This window comes from Anser anser, assembly GCF_964211835.1.
Source record: "Anser anser genome assembly, chromosome: Z".
Taxonomy (NCBI): domain Eukaryota; kingdom Metazoa; phylum Chordata; class Aves; order Anseriformes; family Anatidae; genus Anser; species Anser anser.
This window is the reverse complement of record NC_139723.1, coordinates 7,665,824-7,683,144: the sequence shown is the minus strand read 5'-3', so window position 1 is coordinate 7,683,144 and position 17,321 is coordinate 7,665,824. Positions and strand designations below refer to the sequence as shown.

The 17,321-nt window shown below is 43.1% G+C and overlaps 1 protein-coding gene across 5 annotated transcripts in view; it reads left to right on the top strand.

Annotated features, from left to right (window-relative positions):
- XRCC4 (X-ray repair cross complementing 4) overlaps nucleotides 1-17,321 on the top strand; it is a 188,917-nt gene that overhangs the window by 155,781 nt on the left and 15,815 nt on the right. The gene's annotated exons all lie outside the window — the stretch shown is intronic.

The window sequence follows — 17,321 nt, the reverse complement described above, 5'->3', positions numbered from 1 at the left end:
TAGGGCACGGCTGTTGAAAAATGCAGCCTGCTTGCCTTTCCCAGGGCGGGGGGGGGGGGATGAGACTGACTCTTCCAGCAGTGTCTGCAGCTTGACCAGCAATTCCACACAGTGCTGTGAGTGGGAGGTCGGGCCGCCAGGGGATGTGGAAGCTGCCTGGGACGATGAGGACCTTGGTTCCTGATGCCTGATACAGAGGGTGCTTACCAGACCTGGGAAAACGGAACAAGGGGCAAAACAAGCAGCAAGGACTCGCTTGCAGCCAGTGTCTACTTTCAGTCCCATCCCCATCTGCTCAGAGTATGTCTTTTTCTCTTTTCCGAGAGAAAACCAAAAACTAACTCTTCCACTTAACACTTCTCCCTGATTTTTTTTGCTCACATGTTAAAATTTGCCTGGCTAATAATCTATGGCATTTGGAGTAGGTGTTGTTTCGTTATTGTTTTTGCTGCTATGAGTTGGGTGGGTTAAAATCACTGCTGTTAGGCCAGAGCCTCATAGGTGGTTTGAGAAAATCAGTTGTTGAAGATGGCCAGAAATTTCAAGGAGAGGAGATGTTTGTGGTCAGGAAGAAATATGGGCTGGATGATCTGTGTGAAGTGCTTATTGATGCAGGAAAGGTGGGATATCAGACAACAACAATGCACATTGTGTGGTGGTTGAGGCTGCTTGAGATCAAGTCTATACACTTAAGATCAAGCCCATTAACTGCCATGAATCATAGAATCATTAAGGTTGGAAAAGACCTCCAAGATCATCTGATCCAACCATCACCCTACTACCCATGTCACCCACTAAACCATGTCCCTAAGCACCAAGTCAGGAAAAATCCAACATATTGTTGGCTGATGTGTATAGCATGGATGTGTATAGCGTGTTCACAGTGACACTGGTAGAAATGAGAGCAACATCATGTTGAATAGGCATCACACTATCTGGCTCACTGTGCAGTGACACCAAGATTTCCTTTGCTGCCCCCACCTCACGGTGTATTCTGTTGCCTGCAGCTGCGTTGGCTGCAGAGCCAAGCGCCAGGTGTGTATGGTCCGAAGTCACCATACTATGCCTTGACAGATTGCAGTGGCAGTCATGAACACATCCACTCACAGAACACAAGTCTTGGGGAGGATGCACAGCTCACAACAGCTGCGCACGCAGAGACTTAAAGACATCCAAGATAATGCTGCTATTGTTATAAAGTTTGTTATAATCAGAAAGAAATCCTCCATCTGGTAGATTTCTAGTGTAGAATATGTTGCTCTACATCAGAGGTCAAGTATCCTCCTAAGGAGGGAAGCTCTGTGGTTTGAGCCACACCATTGAGCTGTCAGATCTTGCATACACAGGGCTTGGTGCAGCTCCTGTGAGCCTCAGAGGGCGCCTTCAGATGGATGTGAGAGATGCTCTTGCTGTAAAACACTCAGCCAAGCTTTCAATGGCAGCAGCTCGTAGGGTAAACTGTCGATCAGTCTGCAGTGCTGACAGCACGTGAATGCTACCAGGTACACCCCTGAGCAGGTGCTGGTTAGAAGGAGTGTGGATCACCATGTGAAACCTGGAGGTCATGTTGAACACACTCTAATAGTAGGGCAGGCTGGGTCAAAGACGACTGTCCCTACATGAACAGATAGTTCCATTGCTCCTTTTCCTTCAGATGACCTGGTATATTCCCTTTTCGTTCCCAATATGAGCAAAGCACCTACACAGGGTATCAGCGGTCCCACAGGAACCCCCTCATTTCAGATCTAAGTAGGTGTTGAAGTGCTTTGTAACATCAAGGAGTCCCAGCAAGGAGAGGGAAGAGGCCATTGTGTTGTACACACTGCAGCTGCTATGGAAACTACAAGGACATGCACCAAAATAGGAGGTGGGAAGGAGGAAAAAAGGCATGCAATTTTATTCTCAATATGTAAATCGTAATTGTGATTAGTGACCTTACCTTCTGTGTTTATTAAAATAACACGGAAGGCAAATGTAATTGTTTTGAAAATGCTAGAATATTCCTGTGTTATGTTGCATGCCTTATTCATGAGGTAAAGATGCTTATACGTACAATTATCTACTGAAAACAGTTGACCTCATGCTCATGCTTCCTAAGCTATTTTGCAGATTGTTGCAGTTCCCTTTCAGTGCAGCGTATGATGTCTAATGACTTGTTAACTTTTCACTTCTTGGACCTTGTTTAGCTGTAAAACCACAGTCCTGTTAATTACAAAGAATCTGGGTCTGTGTTTTCTTTACTTTGCCTTGTAGGGGAAAAAAATGTTAGGGAGGGAAGTTTGTGGTTGTTTTTTTTTTTTTTCTTTTTCTTTTTTCTTTCATATAAAATGTTAGTGATCTATGGCAATTTCCAAAGTTATTTCAGTATGTTCTTTGATGTTTAAATTGAACTTTACATCATTTGTTATAGTGGCACCTGCTGCCCTTGTAATAGTTAAGCGTATGTCAGTACATAGAACCCACTTTTCAGAAATTTATAACTTCACTGTAAAAGTTTTATTCTGTGCTGAAACTTGGCATGCAGGCTTTTTGACTAGGAACAAATTATTCTTTAAAAAATGTGGTGGGGAAAAGTTGGTCATTCATAAGAGCTAACCATGCAATAAAAGCAAGCTGATTTTACTGACATATTTATCTGTTTATGCTTCCGTAACTTGGAGTATGGGCAGAATGAAATAATGGATTTCTCCACTTTTTACATCTCTAAATCCAGATTCAAGCTGCTGCTTAGGTCACTGTTGTAAATGGATCTGATTTTCTTTTCCTAAACCTTCTGAATATTTCCCTCTGACACAGAAGCCCACCAGACTGTGTGATTAAAGAGTGCACAGCCATTTTCAGCAAGGAGCCCAGCTGGTTTTCAGCCAGATAACAGGCATTCCTGCATGAAATCTTGTAAAATTCTTTCAAATCTGTACCAGTTTCTAGGTCTTTTAGATCTATACTGCTTGAGGAGACAGCAGCAGGTGCACTGGGTGCCATTGGGTTGGTTTTGTTGTAGCTATTTCGTGCAGTGCAGAAAACAGGAGGTGGATGTTACCCGTGAAGGGAACATACTCATGTGGGCAGCCTGCTCAAGACTGCTCCTGCAGTCTCCACGTGGGCCAACAAAGGATCATTCGTGGGTAAATTCAGGAGCAAAACAGCTGTTCTCAGATTGATTGTCAAGATTACCAGATCTGTGCCTCCATTCCTCACAGGAGTTGAGGTTCAGCAAAACACTCCCTTTGTAGCGTGCTGCGGGTACAGGCAAACCAAGCGAGATGTCTGTTTGCAGGTGCTCTGAGCTCTTCCTTGCTGAGATCTGTTCCTGTAACCTTTCCCAAAATACCACCATCACTGGTGCCTTTTGAAGCAGTCAGCCACTGCAATTGCTGTAATGCTCTTGTCAATGTTTAGCAACCTAAACTAATGCTGCATTGGAAAGGAAAGATATTTTGTGTCTAATTGGAAGTGCTTGTAGGGTTTTTTTATTTTTGCATTCTTTGCTTGTTATTTGGAGGAAAAGAAAAAACAACTTCTCTGATAGAATATTTCCTGGTTTTGTAAAACAAGCACATTACTGGTACATATATTTGTTTTATGTAACATTATCATTTTCTTACATTGTCTGGATTTTTCAGCGTGTTTACGGTAAATGTTATAACCATCTCAAGCATCTGTTTTGCAGAAATCCCATGCAAACCATTGTGGTGATCCTTATCATCTTTGTAGTTATCTTCAACTATGAATAATAGTATAAATAAAAATTCTATGTGTTTTTTGTTTGTGTAGCCATGAGAATGCAGGAACTTTTTCCAAAGCCGCTTTGTCATAGTTTATGTAGTTCCTGCCAGGAACCAGAATCTGAAGCACTTTTAACACAATAAAATGCATGGAGGTCAATATTCAATTTAGAGTGTTGTATCGGTGTGTACAAATAAAGGCAGGTTGAACTTGCATGATTAAGTTAGCAGGGTTAAGGTACAACAAAGTACATTGAACACCTGAAAGGAACTGTTTTTATCTAGTGGAGTATGTCCCTTGCCTTTACATTTCATTGATTCACCTTAAATTTCCCTCGTGTCTGTCAGCAGGTTATGCTGAATTCATAATGACGCTACGTGGATTTTATGAGTAACTGTGGCAGCAAGGGGAGGCCTTTGAGAACTTAGTGAGATGGATTCTATCCCGTGGAGGAGACTGGCATTCAAGATTATGAGCTGTAAAAGAGATTCGGATAGAGTTATTGCAGATGCAAGCCCGCTTACTCCTGCTGGGTCTTGGGAGCTAAGAGGTGCTTCAGTCAACAAGTGCACTGGTTGAGGATCACCTGCTCCTCCGCCTGACCAAAATTCCCTAGAGTTTGGCTGCCAAGGGCTGCTGCAGTCACAGGGCACAGGGAAGCCTTCCTGGGACTGCAGGTGACTGCAGATCTCTAAAGGACGAAGATGTTCTTACATCTGCTTCTCATCCTTGAATGTCAATGACATGCTATCGACGTGCAGCTTCATCTTCATTCATGGCAATTCGGTAACTAGCAACAGCACTGGCTTTGGGGACTGTTTATTCACAGTCTAGACATTTTATATGAGTTTAGGGCCCCCTTCTGTGTTTTATAAGGGAGGCAAACACAGCTTTTTTGGTCTGGTGGTGGCATGATGGGTGTGTTAGCTGTGTGCTGTTCTGCCTAAACAATCTCCAAAATAAGCAGTCTGATGGCATTTTATCTGAAACTATGGTGTAGCAAATATGGCACAGGTATATCAGCCACCACCTATGGGAAGGAATGGTGGCCATGACACATGGCCACACATGTGTCACTCAGTAAGTCAGCATTGCAAGGTGTAATTCACCAAATATCAGCTATCATAAAACAGCATAGAATGGTTTTCTTACAGTCTTTAAGAATATTATGTGCTGTTTTATGTTCTTCGATCTGAATTTTGGAAAGGGACAATAGTCCAGAAAAAGAAGGAATATGTTAAAATGCCTCATATCATGATCCATATTAAATATGATTGTTGTAAAAATAAATACAGATGGAAGTGAAGCTATTCCATCCAACCGTCTTTGAAGTGAGACTTGCAGAAAGTTTGTCACAGTCCTTTCTGAGACAAAAGCTGGTAGCCTTGAAAAAAAAATAAAATACCTTAGCTAACAGTGGGTCCATCCTGAAGTGAGCTGACTGTGCAGATCCCAACCAACCAGAGTATGTAAACACAAATTTAACCTTCACATAGACCGCTATGGTAAGCGAGTTATTGGAGCAGGACCAAGTATGCAACATTTAGTAAGAAAAACCCCACCAATATATTTAATGCCTGCTTTAACAAATTATCTGGGTCGGTTTCCTTCCTTTGCCTTCCCTCTGCTCATCAGCCCCGTGGGCATGTGCTTTTTAGGGTGACCCCACAGGCTCTGAACTACGAGACCCGGAGGGCACTGTGTGACACTGGGTCCCTTGCTGAGAATGGGTGTCGTGCTGTATCATCTGCAATAGCTACAGTTGACAATCTTCTTAATTACCCGTGGTTTAAAGATGCTGAAGTGCACAGGTAGATTTTGCATTTCTTTCTGGAACTGAGCATTTGAAATGATACTCATTAAAGTCAAATCTATGAAATATTAAGAAGCACCAGTACAGATTTTTTTTAAATATTTTGACTTTACTTTTTTTTTTTTTGAGTAATTAATACCTAAGCAGCCTAAACTTAACAAATATCATTTCCTTCAGTATTGAACAATTTCTTGCACCAAACATTGCTAGGCAGTCAATAATTCAGTGAGACAGTGTTTATATAGTAAAAATCAGTGTAAAATACATATGCAAAATTGCAAACTGGACTAAATTTCTGTTTATATTAAATACGTAAACAACAGATAGAGTTGTTTGAGTTACATTTTGTATGTATAACACATACAATGCCTGCCCCAGCTCTTATGTGTACATAGCCTACACATAAATATTTCCCATTAATGTATTCGGTTGGTAATGCTTTTTAGGAAATCAAGTGTCCATGACCAAGGACTATGTATAAAGCGTGTTGATGAGAAATTTCTGTGACAGTGGTAATGGAGCACGTTCCCCATTGCAGATAAGAACACTTAGTATTTATTTAGTGCTTTCCATTTTAAAAGCATTTTAGAAACGTTAGTTAGTGCAAGCCTATTAAGAGAAAAATAATCTGAGACACAGATTCCTATGAGTGAGAGAAACCTTGGAAGGCAATAATGCCAAATGAGACTTAAAAGTAGTAGCTGACAGCAAATTATGCTTAAATTTAGAATGCTGATTTGACAGCAATAAAGACCAATTCAATTTTATTCTGAATAAGCAGAGCTCTCCTGTCACTCAGGATCCAGAGGTCTCGTTAGCAGAAAGATATTGACAGCTGGTGAGGTGGGGAGAACAGCACACTTGGGAAAGGTATTTGGAGATGGGATTTATAGGGAATGGTTTTAGGTTAAATACGTGCTGGATGCTTAGAGGACAACAAAGGAAACTTCTGATAATACTTGAAGAGTATCAACACAAAGCAGAGAATTTAATATGAGAAACGGGATTAAGAAAGATGGGTTGAAATGAAAAAAGAGCTTTTGATCAATATATTAAGAATTTGTCAGTTTTATCTGTTAGCTTGCAAAATAACATTCCCAGAGAGAAATGAAGCTGCTTCTCTTGCTTCATTTAGAACTGGGCTGCAAAAATAGGAGTAATGTGGATGAGTTCTTCTGTCGCAGGAAATAGATTCGTCTGTCCGAGTTTGTTTGTCTTCACAGTCTTTTGTAAGGAACCATGGGTAAATAAATACAATGCATCTAATACTGTGTTCTGGAAAACATTCTGCCTCCTTTTCATGCACCTTGTTTTCTTAGGAATAGCTTATATGGATAAAAGGTGTGTTCTCCATTAGTGTTACCTCAGTTTCTTTGTCCGTGCTTCTTCCAATCACACTTTATTATTTTGAGCTGAGCTGAGCTGAACATTGTGATAAGTTGAGATTTTGTTAAGGGTAGCAAGGCAACCAGTTCAAATGATACTCGTTTCGCTGAGTGGTGTCCACATCTGCATTAGCAAGTAGTTTCTGCTGAAGTGAGTTAATGTGATTTAAAAACTCATCTTTGGTCTGTACAGAAAGAACTGTACAGTATCATAGTTCATATGCAGAGAGTATGAATATGTGCCTCCTCTAGTGTCTGATCCTGCAGCTCTCAGGTAATGTTCATATGGAATGGATCAATTGTGAGCAAAGGACACAGTTTTCTGAAGTGCTGAAATCATTGGAGAACTTAAGTCTCATCGTTTAGGCTCATAGGAACTAAAGCTCTGCTACCTTTTAGTGAGCCTGAAAGCATAGATAGGTGGTGTAGGTAGGCTGATTTTGTAAGCATAACACGTGAACTGCTTTGTAAACCTACCTGAGACGTGCAGTAGGAAAGAACATAGGGACTTTCAGTGGTGCTTCTCCCTCCATCCTGGGCAGGTGGGCACTTCAACTGGCTGAGCTATAATAAAGAGGAATACTGGCTCCCTCTTAGCAGCAGCACACAGACGAGTAGAGCTGTGGCATTTTTTCAGTTTCAAATGTAGCTTTTCATATGATGTATGCATCCTTTGTAAGATCAGTACAGCTAACTGTATATTATAAAAAGTCTGCTCTTATGTTTTAGTTTGAGTGAATCTGAGGTTCTAGGCTATAAAGGGGTATGTAAGTCTGTACAGCACTGGTAGCTGGCCAAAGATGGGAACAGTGTTGTAGTCCTTATGTTCAGATCTCTGCGTGATTATTTCAAGCAGCTGGTCAGGTCTATGTGGCTGGCATGCGGTGAAACAACCTTCCTTTTTCCCCTACAAGATCCTATAGAACTACTGTACTTTGATATATGTATCTGTTCACTCCATTTTATTTTATTTTATTTTTTCCCCAATTTCTTTTATCTTCTCAAATTGTCATTTAAATCCATTGTACTCCCTGTTTGCCTGGACTGAGTAGAAGTGTGTTTTCTGTGTGTTTGGGGGAGTTTCGCCTTTTTTTTTTTTAATCTCACTGCAGGTTCCTGGTATCAGGAGCATTGTTCCCAGTAGGATTATGGTAGCCAGATTAAGACCAGCAAAATGAGATTCCTTACAAAGTCCCTTCGTGCTTTCTCAATGTGCAAGATGCTAGTGTGCAGAATTACAGTAGAAAGCCTGTGAGGCCTCAGGCAGCTTGAAGCAAATGCCCTCAGACATATTCTGTTCTGGTCTGCTCCAGAATGGTCTTGTTTCACACCCTTCCCCAGCCATGGGGAAAGGACATCACTTGGTGAGATACCCAGAGGAAGAACCTTGTCAAATTCACAAGGGACGTTATTTTGCAATTGTAGTCTGGTGTTGCCTAAATTTCTCCTGGAGACTTAACGGGAAAGCTACCAAAGAGTCTTTCCTTTCTGAAACTCCTTCTATGAAAGTGTGGATGGTGGCAACAAGAAATTCAGTAAATTTATCTATTTAAATCTCACTTGTGCCAAGAGGAGTGAAAGTTTGTGCCTAGTCTCCTTCCAGTGATTTTAACAATGCCCATTCAGATTTCCCAGCAAAAAGATGTAGAGTGGAAAAGAATAATAAAAACAAAGTGCTATTTATCCTGCTGCATATGCATTATGCTATCTATACACATCCCCTAAACTGATTTATTACCGTCACATTTTGCTCTCTACATTAAACTTCAGTCCTTATCTTCTGAATTACTGGCTTTCTTTCAGCCCAAAATGTTATTTCTTCTTTAATGCATGTGGCTAAATGCAGAAGCAAATAAGTGATAGTTTTTACATAACAGTGAATTCTTTACACTGATTTGGTAATTCCTAACAGACTCCCTAGCAGTTTTTGTTCACCTACCTAATCCTAAAATCCACTACAAATACCTTTAGTTACCTAGAAAAAATATGCTGTATGGTTAATTTTCAGATTATTCCAGTTTAAGTCTTCAGGGTCAAAGGTTAAATTTTCAAAACTTTCAATGCTTTTTCTAATACTCCTAAAAAAATGCTTTGTCTTATTACTTGGCTAATTTCCTTGAAACTCTGAGCTGTGGAAGGAGGTTTTGTTTAAACAGCTCCAGACCATGCAAGTATTGTGTTAATGTGGATGATTTTAGGAGGAGTAAACTGTGTTCCAGTAAAAATACAGCAATAAAATTTGCAACCTACGATTCTTCTTTGATCATTTAGATTCTTTGGGATTTGATTCCCAGCATTGCAAATTGGGTCAGTAATTGATAGTTCATTGTACTGCTGTATAATTCATGTTTTTTGCAAAACCACAGCAAAAGCATGACTGCCTCCTGGCTAGGGTGAAAGGACCGATTAGGCAACTGGAACTTTGGATCACTGAACTGCTTCTTCATTCTGGACTCTTACAGACTTGGCAGAGTCCGAAGTCAGAGGAGTTTGTAATCTTGGCTCAGCTGTTTGTGCATAAACAGTATGCGACTGTAGCATAGAGAACAGTATCAAGGGGGAGGACTAACAAAAGAGGTATGTGGGCCAAAAGCAGAAGAAGTAGGGAAGGATGATTGTGCGTTCCTAAGGGTTCTTATGAAATCAGTCAGTCAGTTTTTTCATGCTACGTGCTAGAAAATTAGTGCTACTGCAGACTGACAGCATTGGATTTCAACTGTATGTGGAGAGTATGGAAAGGAGGCAAAACTCCTTAGTCCTTGGACCTGTGATGAATAACCGTAAATCTCTGAATGTGATACCTGCGTCTTGCTGCCTGAGATGTTTGTAATCATCCAAGTGCTGTGTAGAAAGTGTATGTAGGGAAGGGAAAATGGTGGTATTGTCTGTGAATCAGAGAGCCTAATTATTCTGTGAAATGCATCTCTAAAAATCAAGCCATAGGAAATGCAACCAACATGATATCTTTATGGGAGATTAATGCCAACTAATCCAACTTAGTTTTCAATGATAATACCCTTAATCAAAAGCCTGCATTTCTTACAATGTCATCAGTGTGATAAGACACTATTTACTAGTCTAAGGAAATAATTATGTCTTTAGAATGAGTTTTTCATATGGGAAATCTGCCACAGTCACATTAAAGTATTATTCTATAGAGCTGTAAACCAAGATATAGTTTATGGCTCAAATCAAATCTGGTAAACCCCAACCTAGAATTACTCACCATTAGCTGTGTTAGCAGATGTCATTTTCCAAAATCAATTTTGTCATTTTGGATTATTTTCTGTGCACTATGTGTCACTAGTGTTTATCTTGACAGAATCCAAGATACAGTTGTCTCTGTTCTAAAATTAACTGTTTGAGATGAAAAATAGCATGTAAGAACGAATTGGTATGATAAACATATGCAAAGTTGTTTTTTTTTTTATGTGTCTTTTGTTGAGGTAACTGTTGTTCTGTTGGAAATTTTCATTAACTTTAAAGCCATGGCTGTCCAGACTGGAGGGCTTGCTCCAATTAGTATTTCTAAAATACTACTTTAACATATGAATATGTAGAGAAAGGTATGTTGGATTGTTTGGTTTTATTAGCTTCTTCTAGTAAGTTCCAGTCAGCACAGGAGTTCAATGTACTGAAACGATGAGCTTGAAGTGAAAGGTTGTTTCAGATATGGCTTTTTATTCACCTCTCAGTTATCAGTTTAATAATTACCTCTAGACTCTGTTTAGTGTATTCACCCAGAAATACAAGTTCAACTGTACAAGAGAAACTGAAAAGGCTGAGAAGAAAGACTGTCCCATCACAGCAACAAATAGCACGACTCATCTCTTACTCTCTGACAAGACTCATCAAAAACCATTTTAAGTTTAAGCTTACTATCTCACTTCTTTGTCTGGCAATCATATAAAATCAACGTGTGTCTTGCCTTCATGTGTTAGACAGCTCCCACTATACAGAGATATATCTGATACATCTGAGATATATCTGAAGGGTGTGGTGGGCAGTTTGCGTGGCAGTTCGCGCAGGCAGGGCAAGCAGAGAGGGCCCCTCGCCACTCTTCTGCAGCGGTCTTTCCCATAGCTTACTTGTAACCTGCTTGCGAAGAGCCTGGCCATGGTATCAGCCAGGCAGAAAACCATGGCCTCCGCATCTCTTGCATCCTCTCCAGCCACAGTCACCAATGTGGCTACTCAGACAAAGGGCTCAGGGAAACACACAGCCGTCCAGTTCTTGGGCTGCAGGGTGTGCCTGAGTCTTCTGTCGGTATCCGAGAGCAGCAGCGGGGGGTATGCCTGTGGGAGGTGTGCCCAGGTTGAAGAGCTGCTCAAACAGGTAGCAGAGCTTTGGGAGGAGGTGAAGAGGCTCAGGAGCATCAGGGAGTCAGAGAAGGAAATTGACTGGTGGAGGTGCACTCTACCCTCTCTGAGACAGACTCACGAGCCTGCCACAGCACAGGTGTCTCCTGCTACGCAGAAGACAAAAGTTCCCTCATCCCGCCAGGCAGTAGGAGGGGACCTAGGCCAAGGAGGGGAATGGAGGCAGGTTCCTGTTCAGGGTGGTAGGCGAGCCCTGTCCCTGCCTGCCTCACCTTCCCATCTACCCTTACATAACAGGTATGAGGGTCTAGAACATGACAGTCAGAACAACAATGTAGACGAAAGCCTGTCCCAGTTGGAGAGGGTGCCTAAGGCAAGGCAACCAACCCCCCGCATTGCTACATCTGCTGTCAAGAAAGAAAGAAGGGTTATCGTCATGGGGGACTCCCTTCTGAAAGGGACAGAAGGCCCAATATGCCGACCGGACCCAACCCACAGAGAAGTCTGTTGCCTCCCTGGGGCTCGGGTGAGAGACTTTGCTAAGAAAGTCATGCGCCTGGTACGGCCCACCGACTACTACCCGCTACTGGTCTTTCAGGCTGGTAATGACGAGGTAGCAACAAGAAGTCCGAGAACAATCAAAAGGGACTTTTAGGGCTTTAGGGCAACTAGTTAAAGGTTCAGGGGCACAGGTTGTGTCTGTCTCTGTCCTTCCGATAGGGGGGATCGATGTTGACATGCATACTCATCACATTAATATGTGGCTTTGGGACTGGTGCAACTGGCAGAACTTTGGGTTTTTCAGTCATGGGAAGGTCTAGGTGACACCAGGCCTGCTGGCACCAGATGAGATGTGCCTCTCTCAGAGAGGCATAAGGCTTTTTGCTCAGGAGTTGGCAGGGCTGATAGATAGGGCTTTAAACTAGAGTCGAAGCGGGAAAGGGATAAAACCAGGCACGCCGATGATGAGCTAAGGGATGGTGTGCTAGAATCAGAGGGACTGTGTGCTAGTGAGGTCCATCAGTCTGCTCCACAAGATGCTGCATGTAGGGAGGCACATTTGAAGTGCTTCTACACAAACGCACGCAGTATGAGGAATAAAATGGATGAGCTAGAAGTCTTGGCCCAGTCCCACTGCTACGACATCACTGGCATAAGCAAAACCTGGTGGGATGAGTCCTGTGGCTGGTGTGTTGCAATAGATGGTTACAGGCTCTTCAGGAAGGACAGGCAGGGTAGGCAATGTGCGGGGGTGGCGATGTATGTGAAGCATGGGCTGGACTGTGTGGAACTTCAAGTTGGCGATGGCAAAGTTGAGAGCCCCTGGGTAAGGATTAAGGGATGAACAAATAAAGGGGATGTTGTTGTGGGAGCCTATTACAGACCACCTGGCCAGGATGACAACGCCGATGAATTATTCTTTGCAGAACTAAGAGATGCCTCGAGACCAACTCCCCTTGACCTTATGGGGGACTTCAACTTACCAGACATCAACTGGGATCACCATACGACTGACACGAGCAGTTCCAGGTGGTTCTTAAAGCACCTAGATGATAACTTCTTGGTGCAGGTGCTAAGGGAGCCAGCTAAGCAAGGTGCCCTCCCAGATCTGTTGCTGGAGAACAGAGAGGGTCTTGTGGGGGATGTGGCAATTGGTGGCTGTCTCAGTCATAGTGACCATGAAGTGGTTGAGTTTAAAATGACAGTGACAGAAGGAAAACTGCCACCAAAACTTCAGCCCTGGATATGGGGAAAGCAGACTTCAGGCTGCTCAGGGAACTAGTTAGCAAAGTACCCTGGGATACTGCTTTTGAAGGCATTGGTGTCCATCAGTGCTGGTCAATCTTTAAGCACTGCCTCCTAAAAGCACAAGATCAGGAGATTCCAAAATATTGGAAGTCAGGCAGGCAGGGCAGAAGGCCAGCGTGGCTGACCAGGGATCTTCTACTGGAGCTTAGGCAAAAAAAGAAAGTGTACGGCTGCTGGAAGGAGGGTCAGGCGACGTGGAAGGAATACAGGGATGCTGTTTGTGTTTGTAGGGAGAAAATTCGTGTGGCCAAAGCCCAACTAGAGTTGAAGTTGGCCATGTCTGTGGGAGACAATAAAAAAGGTTTTTATAGATATGTGAACAGAAAAAGGAGAACCAAAGAAAACATAGGTCTGCTACTTGATGGGGAAGGTCTCCTCACAGACAATGACATAGGCAAAGCAGAGATGTTTAATGCCTTCTTCGTCTCTGTCTTCAACACTGATGGCTTCGGGAGCCAGGGTGCCCTGAGCTGGAGGACCATGACAGTGGGAATGATAAACTCCCAACTGACCCTGAATGTGTGCGGGATTTGCTGCTCCACCTGGATCCATACAAGGCCATGGGTCTGGATGGGATTCATCCCCGGGTGCTGAAAGAGCTGGCTGACGTCATCGCGGGACCTCTCAAAATTATTTTTCAATGGTCTTGGGAATCTGGTGAGGTCCCATTGGACTGGAAGCTGGCAAATGTTGTGCCAATTTTCAAGAAGGGTAAGAAAGAAGACCCTAGCAATTACAGGCCTGTCAGTCTCACGTCAGTGCCTGGTAAAATTATGGAGAAAATGATCCTTGAAGCTATTGAAGCGCACGTGGGGGACAATGCAGTCATTGGTCCCAGCCAACATGGGTTCATGAGGGGTAGGTCCTGCCTAACAAATTTGATTTCCTTTTATGATAAGATCACCCATCTAGTCGGTCAACAGAAACCAGCTGATACGATCTTTTTGGACTTCAGCAAAGCTTTTGACACGGTTTCCCATAGGACTGGACGAAATGTCCAGCATACAACTAAACAAAATCATATGATGGGTGAGCAATTGGCTGACGGGCAGGGCTCAGAGGGTTGTGGTAAATGGGGCCACATCAGGCTGGCGGATGGTCACTAGTGGGGTCCCTCAAGGCTCCATTTTAGGGCCAGTCCTCTTCAATGTTTTTATAAATGATTTGGATGTAGAACTAGAAGGTGTTCTGAGCAAATTTGCTGATGACACTAAACTTGGAGGGGTTGTAGACTCGGCTGAGGGTAGAAAGGCCTTGCAGAGAGATCTGGACAGATTGGAGAGCTGGGCGATCACCAACCACATGAAGTTTAACAAAAGCAAGTGCCGGGTCCTGCACCTGGGACGGGGCAACCCTGGCTATATGTACAGACTGGGTGATGAGACGCTGGAGATCAGCCCAGCAGAGAGCGATCTGGGGGTGGTGGTTGACAGCAAGTTGAATATGAGCCAGCAGTGTGCCCTGGCAGCCAGGAAGGCCAACCATATCCTGGGATGCATCAAGCACGGCATTGCTAGTCGGTCAAGGGAAGTGATTGTCCTGCTCTGCGTTGCACTGGTGTGGCCTCACCTCGAGTACTGTGTGCAGTTCTGGGCACCACAGTACAAGAAGGATGTAAAACTGTTGGAGAGTGTCCAGAGGAGGGCAACGAAGATGGTGAAGGGCCTAGAGGGGAAGACATATGAGGAGCGGCTGAGGTCACTGGGCCTGTTCAGCCTGAAGAAGAGGAGGCTGAGGGGGGACCTCATCACAGTCTACAACTTCCTCATGAGAGGGAGTGGAGGGGCAGGCGCTGACCTATTCTCCGTAATCACCGGTGATAGGACCCGCGGGAATGGTGTTAAGCTGAGGCAGGGGAAGTTTAGGCTGGACATCAGGAAGAGGTTCTTCACCGAGAGGGTGATCGCACACTGGAACAGGCTCCCCAGTGAAGTAGTCACTGCACCAAGCCTGTCTGAATTTAAGAAGCAATTGGACTGTGCACTGAGTCACATGGTCTAAAATTTTGGGTAGACCTGTGCGGTGCCAGGAGTTGGACTTGATGATCTTTATGGGTCCCTTCCAACTCGGGATATTCTATGATTCTATGGTTCTATATATTTTAAAGGGAAACACTAATGGCATTGTTCTACAACAGGGAGGACACTTTTAAAAGCTCAGATGCAAAGGAGATTATTATGTGCACATCGCATTTTGAAGATACCTGTAAACATAGATTTCACTAGAAATGTGTAGTTGCTGTTACATTCTTACAGGTGGCCTTCAGACCTGTCAGACTGAGATACACACCTGTGTTGTGCAAGGCACGAGGTTGAAAGGCTGCTGCTGGGTATGGTAACAACTTGAGTGCTGCACAAGACGCACATGCTTCATGAAATGGTCAAATGACAAATGCTTTATTTTGCCTTTCCCCCGCAGAACAGGAGCATGTCTGGCCCAGGTGCTGTATGTTATGATATTCATAAATACTAGATGTAAGATCTATACTGAACAGTGCCACATACCATTCTATTTTGTAAGCCTCTTTTAACATCTCTTAGCAGACATTAGGGATTTAAATTTGAGGGAGGTCCAAGAACCTTTCTGACAATGTATGTGGTTTAGTCTCTAAACCAGTCTTTTGTAAGGAAGAGCAGAGTACCACTTACGACAGGAACATTGCACAACAAATTTCAGGAAGAAAGTAAAGTATGCGAGCCATTTCATGTGTCACAAATAGGAAAAATGATGTATGTGGGCGAGTATAATTAAGTAACTGGTTTATGAACCGTAAGTCCTCATTTCCCAACTTTTCTTAAAATTAATGTGGACGTGTATTTAATACGTATCTTGGATTTCCTTGAAAAACATAGCCAGAAAACTCCCTACTGGTTACATATATAAATAGATGTATATACCATAGATTAATCCAAGAAGGCATCAGCAAGAACGTATCCTGATGAAATTTGATCAATAGCCTCCCATTTCAGAGACTGTGAGATGGTCAGGCTTTAGAATACACTCCTCGTGCTACAGAGCTGCCTGAACAGCTCTCATGTGGGGGAAAAGTTCAGGGGGCTGTGAATCGCAGCTATTTCCTTGGGGTTCTTGCAGGAGGTAGGGTATTGCAGGATGTAGTGACTGCTGGAGCCCAGAGATGGCAAGAGTGGCTAGGCAGTTTCTTAGCAAACTGGCTTCAAGATGTGTTGGAAGAGTCTTTCCAAATCTTCCATTTAAGATTGTTTTGTTTTTCTTTGAATGGTACATTTGAAATTAAGCCTTGCAAAATATGCATTATCACAGCATGCATTACTTACCATTGTATTTTTTTGTAATAATATCAGTCTTACCGATACTTGTCTGTATGATTTTTCCCAGTAATATTTTCAACAGACATCTCAACAGATCTTTGGCTTAAAGTTGTCATACTCCTTGCTGGATGCGCTCATTCCCAGGGCTGGGTTTTGTGGGGTGTTTTTTTGTTTGTTTGTATGTCTTGGCTGGTTGGTTGGTTGGTTGGTTGGTTGGCGTGTTTGGTTTGGTTTTGGTTGGTTGGTTGGTTGGTTTTTTGTTTGTTTTGTGTTTGTTTTTTTTTTTTTTTTGGTTGGTGTTTTCAGAAGGTTCTCTTAATTTCCTATAACTCAAAGAATCACCGCTAATGCATTAACTCAGCAAACTCTTCAGTGATTCTGGGGCTCGATTCTCTGTTAAGGGAGTTCACATTTGGAAAGAGTAGCAATACATCATCCACTGGAGGTTGTGCTAGAATGTGGTGTACATAACCTATAAAACCCGTTCCTGCCCCCAAAAGCTGCCTGTTCTGTAGCTGGCGTAGGTCCAGCTTCTCCTGAATTGGACCCACACTGGGCTTATGCCAGCCAGCTACTGTGTTCCTGTTCCCGTCAGAGCCAGTGCTTGGGTTTTGCCATTTGGACTGCTGTAGATGGGGGTGGAAGCAATAAACGAAACACATGGAGAGGCATGGTGGGAAAATAGGTGTTTTTGGCACTCATTTAGGACAAGCTGTATAAGCCACTGGGGCTGAGGCACACATGTGCAATGTGGCTATTGTAAACCTGTGCCAATAACAACTCGTTTTACTACATAGCATGATGTCTGCTCACCTCTCTCCAGCAGCCACCTTCAGACTGCCAGCCTCTCTATAAACATGGTTTTTGTCCAAACTTGCATTGCTCTGAGTGGACCTCAGGAGACCCACGCATTTCTTTCCCTCACCCATGTTTGCAACACTTCAGTTTTCACTCTTTGTCCATATTAACATGGAAGTAG